The 9129-nt window shown below is 37.7% G+C and overlaps 1 non-coding gene across 1 annotated transcript; it reads right to left on the bottom strand.

Annotated features, from left to right (window-relative positions):
* Positions 1–8205: 8205 nt before the first annotated feature.
* LOC114424783 lies at positions 8206–8312 on the bottom strand. The gene has a single exon (XR_003669084.1). It is a non-coding gene; the product is annotated as a small nucleolar RNA R71 (small nucleolar RNA).
* Positions 8313–9129: the final 817 nt, after the last annotated feature.

Below are 9129 nucleotides of genomic sequence, written 5' to 3'. Positions count from 1 at the left end.
TGATAAAGGCACAATGAAAACCCTAGTCACATTCGTGTTTAATTGATTTCAATAAAAAATCATAAAATAAAACTTACAAACAAAAAAAAAGTATAAAAGATAGTAATCAATTATAAGATTTAAAATATTGCAAATAGGACCTTAGGACTAACATGAAAATATTAAAAGATTAAGTGGTCAAACAAGCTTGATGCATGGAAATACACTGGTCACAATGGTATTGACCATTCTACAACATGTACCAAAGACATGTTCAACAAAACATGTACAAAAGGAAACACCATTGATTATTTGACCTTGAAAGAAATTTAGTCTTTTGTAAATAATCAATTATTTTGTAATAATTGGTTTATGATTAGTGTAAATCCAAACTCAAGTTGTCTGGATAAACTGGATTTAGATCAGATGTTGTGATTGAACCAATATAAATATTCTTGTGTAATTATTTCTCATTCCTTATCTCGCTACTATCTTCTATTGGTTCTTTATATGTTTTAGATTGGTTAATTTAGTTTTTCATTAAATACATCTAAAATTGAATCAAGGAATAGAAACCCAATTAGAGAATCATCTCATATAAATCTATTTGCTACACCTACTATTTTGATTTGGATCAACACAAGAAAAAGTTTTTGAAAATTCTTTCAAAGTTCAATGGTCTTAAAAAATTTTAAGGATTGCAATTCACCCCCTCTTGAAATTTAGCCATTGTATTAACCAACTTGTTGGATCAAGAGGCCTCGGAATAATTAAGAAGGGGGGTTGAATTAATTATTATTGTACCTTGACTAATTAAAACTTATCCTTCTTAATGTTACTAGATTCAATTAGGCTTTACTACTAAGTTATGTAACTTAAACAAAAGTAAAGCATAAAAGTAAAGTGCACAACGGAAATTAAAAATTGTTGGGAAGAAGAAAACAAACACAAGAATTTTATACTGGTTCGGCAACAACCCGTGCCTACATCCAGTCCCTAAGCAACCACCGGTTCTTGAGATTTCTTTCAACCTTGTAAAATCATTTACAAGCAAAGATCCACAAGGGATGTACCCTCCCTTGTTCTCTTTGAACAACCAAGTGGATGTACCCTCCACTTGAATTGATCCACAAGAGATGTACCCTCTCTTGTTCTCAGTTACAACACCCAAGTAGATGTACTCTTTACTTGTACCACAATGGATGTACCCTCCAATGTGTTAAGACAAAGAATTCTCAGGAGGTTAGTCCTTTGAATCTTTGTAAGGGGAAACAAAAGGTATCTCAGGCAATTAGTCCTTTGAAATCTTTTGTTTAAGGGAAAGGGAACAATCAAAAGAATTCTTAGGTGGTTAGTCCCTCTATTCTTTTGGAAAAGGGAGAAGAGAGACACAAAAAGAATTCAGGTGATTAGTCCTTGTTGAATTCTTTTTGGCAAAGGGATAAGAGAATGAAAAGATATAACACACTTTTGTTTTCTACAAAATTTTCACTTGCAGAAGAACAAGGTTTGGAAAATAGAAAACTTAGAAAGCTTTTTGGCAAAGGAAGAAGAAGAAAGATGAGTAGAAAAGAATTCTTAAAGAATTGTAAAGGTTGTAAAGGTTTAAAGGTTTCTCAAAAGTTGTTCAAGAAGTTTTTTTGAATGCAAGTAAAGGTCTTGCTTTTATAGACTCTTCATGTCTGGTCAAGAAAACCATTGGAAGAGTTATAACCTTGAGAAAATCATGTCAAGAGTTGCATCTCTTGACCTTTTATTCAAAACTTGTCACTGGTAATTGATTACCATAATCATGTAATCGATTACACAATGCATTTTATGAAAAGATGTGACTCTTCACAATTGAATTTGAATTTCAATGTTCAGATACACTCGTAATCGATTACCAATATATTGTAATCGAATACACCATTTAAAAATCATTTGGAACGTTGCAAATTTAGTTAAAAACTTTTTGAAATCAAATTTTATCATTGGTAATCAATTACAGGAAACTGGTAATCGATTACCAGAGAGTAAATACTCTGGTAACTTAGAAAAATTTGAGAAAACTCTTTTGTAAAACAAAATTGTGCTATGTTTGGTTTTAGAAAAATCCTTTTCAATACTTCCCTTGTTAAGTCTTGACTTGTTGCTTCTTGATTTCTTCTCTTGAATCTTGAATTCATCTTCTCTTGAATCTTGATTCTTCTTGATGTCTTTTCTTGAATCATTCTTTTGGGCTTTTTGTCATCATCAAAACTACTTGATTCATCATCATGAAGCTTGCTTCTACAATAAGGTGTTGCCCTAACTCTTCAGGTACTTCATCACTTGACACAATATTCCCAAGACTTTTGTTAGTAAGCCCTTATCATTCATTCCTCAGCTTATCAGGCTACATCTTTCATTATAGGAAGCATAACACTAAGTACCAACTTTAGGGAGTAACATTTTTATCTTGTTGGCAAATAAACATTATAGACACTGCATAATAAACAATACTACACAAATGTATCATTACATTAAGGTCTTGTAAATTCTCACCTTTTATTTAGAGAAAATATGGTTATTTCATTTCATCAATGATAGTAGAGAAAACATGTTGAGGAATACATTGGTAATCATGAGTGCCAACATGTAACCTTGATGCCCTTGCTAGCTTATGAGCCACAAGGTTTGCTTGCCTCTTAACTAAACTTACCTCTAAGTTTGATACAATAGAAACACTATGTTCACAACTTGTAAGGATAGAGTTAAAATTTGAAAATCCTATCCTACTCGTGCCCAAGTGGCATATTATCATCTTACAATAAATTTCGAAGATCACATGGCTAAGGTTTAGTAATTGAATCCACTCAATGCTTTTCTAGAGAGCCACTGCTTCAGCTACTGCAAGCCTAGGGATACCATGAAACATAACAAAACGTGCTTGAATGAAAGAGCCATTGTCATCATGAAGGCACATACCTATTCCAAAGGAGGTTTGTTCCATGAATATTGCTACATCGAGATTACACATGGTGCAGTTGTGTGGGGGAGGAGACTAGGAGGTTGTTCTTTGAGTTCGATCTTGTACTGGATCCTGGTTTTTAGTTCTCACTGATAGCCATTATGCAAAATAGCCCATGGCTAGGTTGAATGTCGCATCTAGTCTAGGCTCCATGGTCTCCCAAATCTTTTGATTTTGCAATTTCCATATGCTCCATAAGGTAATAGCCATTTTATTGTTCTGTTCTTCCATTTGAGTCTCCAAGAGGTTGAAGATCAATTCAAAAAACCTTCTGAGGTAAGCATTAATGGATGGATTTTGTTGAACAAATTTGTGCAGTCAGAATTCTTAGGCTTTGTCACACACAACAAAAATATGCCTTTCATTCTTTTAGTGATTTAAACAATTGCAACAATTGTAGGGACGTTGAACTCCTTTCAAAATATGCCTTTGCCTTGTAGGTAAGCATCCTCTAAGTGTTCTCCAAAGAAAATGTCTCACTTTCGGTGGAACACCTAACTTCCAAATTTTCATCTAGCTCATATTAACTTTTAGCTAGATGATCATTGTCTAGGATGGTATCAATAAGACAATGATATGTAGAATGAACACTATAAGCATTGTCGCAACCTACCCTTCGGCGGGAGGGCGACGCGTGACTCGCGGGATGCGTGTTCCACGAAAAGAATACGCGCGGAGTCGCCACCAACGTTTATTTGAGGAAAACGTCGGAAAAACCGGAAAAGACGCGATTTACGAACTTTTATGTGAAAGGCTCAGGAGTTGTATTTACGTACGGGGAAGGTATTAGCACCCCACACGTCCGTCCCAAGGGACGGCAGCCTTTAATCGAATGTGCAAACATGACTTTGATTTTTACGTTCCCTTTTTATGTCTTTATATCCTTTATACCCTTTTTATATTTTTTCTCTTTTTGTGGTCGACAAGGGTGTTTCCCTTTGCTCCTACGTATTCCTCAATTGCGATGAGGAAATCAGACCTACGTAGTTCTTTCTTATCAAGTGATTCTTTTTTACTTAAAAGGTGATCATTTTAAGGCGTTGGACCTTGAAAATGATCCATTTTACTTAGTAAGAAATTGAAATGATAAACTTCAAAAACCTATTTTTATGGACGAGCTTGACTAGGCGAGTTGATTTTAGCCTTAGTTTCACTTTAGTTATTAGTCAATTCAATTAAGAATGAGAAATCCCAAAGAGAAAACGTCCGATTGATTATCCGCTTTATTTTACTAAAAGACGTTTTTTTTATTATTATATTATTATTTTACCTCTTTTTTGATTTCCAACGTGGTTACGGCACGACCGAACGGTCGGAATTCATTTTAACCGAAGTTAACGGATAATACAATTCAAACGATCGGTGGAAATTTATTTTATTTTTAGGTTAAGCGAGAAATAACTTAAATAAAATGGCTTAAGCACGTCAAAAGGGGGTATAAAAAGTAAATGAAACGAGAATAAAAATACACGAAACCAAGTGTGGACCACCACGGGTACATAGAATGAATTGAAAAGCTTGGTTTGAGGTACTTACCCGTTGAAGACTGAAGAACGATGAAGAACGAATGAAGAACATCGAAGAACGGTCGAAAACCTTCGCGAAATTCCTCACAGAAACGTTACGGAAACGTTTCGGAAGCGCCTCAGCTTGGATTTTCTTCACGGAAACAATTTCTCCAAGCAAATTCGAAAGAGAGAGAAGTGCCTAAGGGGCTGAACCCTTTTTCACTTCACTTCTCCCCCTATTTATAGAAAATTGGGGGAGAAGCTTGCCACCCAGCTCGCCCAGGCGAGCAGGGTTGCTTCCTCCAGAAGCAACAGCCTTCTGGAGGAATCTTCTGGAGGGCCCAAGTGGGCCTGGTTGCTATTTGCACCCCCATTTTTACTAAGTACACCCCTGCCTTTTTTTGGTGATTCTTTTTTTGTAAAGTTACGGAAACTTACGAATTTCGTAACGATACTTGTTTTCTTTCCGTAATGTTACGGAACCTTGTGGATTACATAATCATCCCCTTTTTGACTTACGGAATGTTACGGAACCTCACTAATTGTGCAACGATGCTTCCATTTGATTTTCGGTGTGTCACGGAACCTTACAGATTGTGCATCAATATTTTCTTTTGCTTTCCGGCATGTCCCGGAATTTCACAAATTGCCTAATGATGGGTGCCAAGTACCTCACAAGCACCAAACAAAAGTTGCATGTCATCAAGCAAAGGTCCCCGGACGAAATTAGGGTATGACAGTTGCCCCTCTTTACTTGTCTTTTATTGGAGATAAAAGGAAAGTAAAGATAAGACACTAATTTCGTTCCTCTCGGTTGACGAGAGTCGCGGGTGACCATAAAATTTCCGCATGCAAATGACTTGTTGTTCCCGGGGGAACAAAAGGTGCAGAAGACGATGTCAGTCTCTGCATGCTATCAAGCATTCTGTCTTACAGATAGCAAAAGAATGTTTATACGGATAACCACTCGGGTATTTCCGCCCGTCAGCGTGACTCAAAAGTCAGTATGACAGATCTTGTAAGTGCGGAAGATGATGTAAATCTCCGCGTGTCAGTGGGCTTGTCGGCCGCGATTGACGAAGGGTGTAGAATGACTGATGTGCCATCATTTTCTTCTATTTTCTAAACCCTTTTTGCACCATTTTAATTATTGATTGGTCTTAATTGTCAATTAATTAGGCAGTTTTATTATTTGGGCTCATTTAGCTAATTTGATGTTTTTAATCTAATTTCAGGAATTAATGAAACATTGGGCTTAATCCGGATTTTGGTTGTGGACTTGAAGAGGGCAAATAAAGCAGCGCTTACCTTAGTTAATTTCTAATTAGGAAATTTCGCAATTTTATGTTGTTCAGTGTTTATTTCGTTTTGGGCCAGAGTATTGTAATAGGGCCCAGTGACTTTGAGTGACTCTTTTTAAATAGTTGCCTTGGGATTCGTGCAGGGCATTCTATTCTGCTATGCTATTTTCATTATTCAGAGCTTTGGTTTTAGGTTTTCACGTTTTTCTGTGCCCTTGTTACAGTTTTCGTTCTTAATGCAAATTTCCGTTTTCTGCTTCTAATTACGAGTTCATTCTTGCTTCTTCTTCTACTTTCATTTATGTTTCTGTTCATTTACGTTTCTGTTCATTTACGTTCTTGTTCATTTACGTTTTTGCTTCATGTTTCATTTGCGTTTTCTGTTTGAATCCATGGAAGGCTAGATTTTCTGGTGTTGTTTCCTTTTGAGGACGAAGCCCAACTCTCTTTGAGGTTTCGTTTGTAATGTGGTTTCCTAGCAGTTTTCCCTTCACCAGTTATCCCAATTTCGTGAATATTAATCAGTGCACGCTTCGTGTTCGATTAATTGCCTCTGAGCCTAACTTGCGTTCATGCTTAATGGACAAAGGGCTAACTGGTGTATGTGGTGCCTAATCACGTATTGAAAACCCTAAGTTGATTTTCGCTTAGTAAATTGAAATAGGGTTGGATTAAGTGGTTGACTGTTAGGGACGAATTCTCCATAACCCAGGATAAGAGAGTGGCTTCTGAATCAGAGGAAACAACCCGTTTTTAATATTAGTAGTTTCGTATTCCATTTTATTTGTTCTGCTCTTTAATTACCAAACAACCAAACCCCCCCCCCCCCATCGTTACTGTTACTGCAAGTATATTATGAACATTTGGCTTGTCACTGCTCGTTGGGAAACGACCTAGGATCACTTCCTAGTTACTGCATTTTCATGTTTATTTGATTCGGGTACGGCCTCGATCAAATTTGGCGCCGTTGCCGGGGAGCAGTGTCCAAAGGTTCATAATAGCTAGCTAGTGTTGTGTGTTTAATCCTTTCGTGTTTTATGTTTAATTGTTAGTATTGTGTTAGTATGTGTGTTAGTGTTGATTAGTGTCCTGGTATTTTGTTTAATGTGTGTTCTGTTTCAGTTTTACCATTAAGCGTTTCCCCTGTTTCAGTCTTGGGTGTTTTGCTGTGAAGATTGTGCTTGAAAACAGAGTAGTAGTAGAAATCAGCTTGCGGAAAAACAGAGTAGTAGTAGAAATCAATTAGAGACGGATTTTAGCGACCACCCATGCTGAATTAATTGGGATTTTTTGTTTTAGTAGCTAGGGTTGTTATTTTTGGCTGAATTTTTTTGTGGTAACTTCTTTTAATCCATATTTTGTGGGAAAAATAGCTAGAGCCTTTAGTTTGGTCAGATTTGAAAGTTCCAAAAAAAACTAGCAAATTTTGTGTTTGTCAAAACTTCAAACGGCCATAACTTTTGCTCCGCTTATCAGAATCGCAATTATTATATATGCATTTGTGGTAGAAAAAAATTTCCTACGCCGTGGCAGCCGGCCATAGGCCGGCTGAGGTCTCCATCATCCAAAAAAAGCGATTCTGTCAAAAGTTTTTTATTTTTCAAGTTTTATTCACTTATTTTTCTTAACCTACCAATTTTAGCTTTCATAGTTAGAATTTGAATTTTTGTCTGAAATTTTTTGTGCTATCTTCTCATCATTTTATAAGGTTGCTCACAAAATTTCAAGTCATTTGGATATCATTTGAGGGTAGCTGTAGTTCAAACCTACACCTTTATTTACATGACAAGGCAACTAGTTGTGTGCATGCTAAATGTAGTGTATGACTAGAGGCAATCCATCTGACTTACAACCCTTTGATCCTGAGATAGATAGGACATTTCATAGATTAGTTAGGCATCATTTTATACCTTTTGATCATTCTGAGCATTCCATAACTGGTGAATCTGTGCATTCTGTTATTGGTGATTTTGAACATCCTGATCTTGAGCATTATAATTTTGAGCATTCTGATTCTGAGCATTCTGATTTTGCACATTCTGAGAACATGGCACAACCTCCACCTCGTGAGAGGACTCTAAGGGAAATGGCTGCACCTGATTTCACCTATGAAAGCTTGTGCATCCAATACCCTGATGAGGATGTCCCATATGTTCTTAAAACTGGACTGATTCATTTGCTTCCAAAGTTTCATGGCCTTGCAGGTGAAGACCCGCACAAACATTTGAAAGAATTTCACATTGTCTGCTCCACCATGAAACCCCCAGATGTCCAAGAGGATCACATATTTCTGAAGGCTTTTCCTCATTCATTAGAGGGAGTGGCAAAGGACTGGCTGTATTACCTTGCTCCAAGGTCCATCACGAGCTGGGATGACCTTAAGAGAGTATTCTTAGAAAAAATTTTCCCTGCTTCCAGGACCACAGCCATCAGGAAGGATATCTCAGGTATTAGACAACTCAGTGGAGAGAGCCTGTATGAGTACTGGGAGAGATTGAAGAAACTATGTGCCAGTTGCCCCCACCATCAGATTTCAGAACAGCTTCTTCTCCAATATTTTTATGAAGGACTCAGTAATATGGAGAGAAGTATGATAGATGCTGCCAGTGGTGGAGCCCTTGGAGACATGACTCCTGCTGAAGCCAGAAATTTAATTGAGAAGATGGCCTCCAACTCCCAGCAGTTTAGCGCCAGAAATGATGCCATAATCATTAGAGGAGTGCATGAGGTAGCTACAAACCCATCTGCATCATCTGAAACTAAGAAGCTTGAAGGCAAACTGGATGCGTTGGTCAACTTGGTAACCCAGTTGGCCTTGAATCAGAAATCTGTACCTGTCGCAAGGGTTTGTGGTTTGTGCTCCTCTGCTGACCACCATACAGACCTTTGCCCTTCCATGCAGCAACCTGGAGCAATTGAGCAGTCTGAAGCTTATGCTGCAAATATTTACAATAGACCTCCTCAACCTCAGCAGCAAAATCAACCACAGCAGAGCAATTATGACCTTTCCAGCAACAAATACAACCCTGGATGGAGGAATCACCCTAACCTCAGATGGTCCAGCCCTCAGCAACAACAACAGCAGCCTGCTCCTTCCTTCCAAAATGCTGTTGGCCCAAGCAGACCATACATTCCTCCACCAATCCAACAACAGCAACAACCCCAGAAACAGCCAACAGTTGAGGCCCCTCCACAACCTTCCCTCGAAGAACTTGTGAGGCAAATGACTATGCAGAACATGCAGTTTCAGCAAGAGACCAAAGCCTCCATTCAGAGCTTAACCAATCAGATGGGACAATTAGCTACTCAATTGAATCAACAACAGTCCCAGAATTCTGACAAGCTGCCT

The sequence above is a fragment of the Glycine soja genome, chromosome 8 (genome assembly GCF_004193775.1).
Source record: "Glycine soja cultivar W05 chromosome 8, ASM419377v2, whole genome shotgun sequence".
Lineage (NCBI taxonomy): Eukaryota > Viridiplantae > Streptophyta > Magnoliopsida > Fabales > Fabaceae > Glycine > Glycine soja.
The sequence above is the reverse complement of the archived record's forward strand: the minus strand, read 5'-3'. Positions and strand labels throughout refer to the sequence as shown.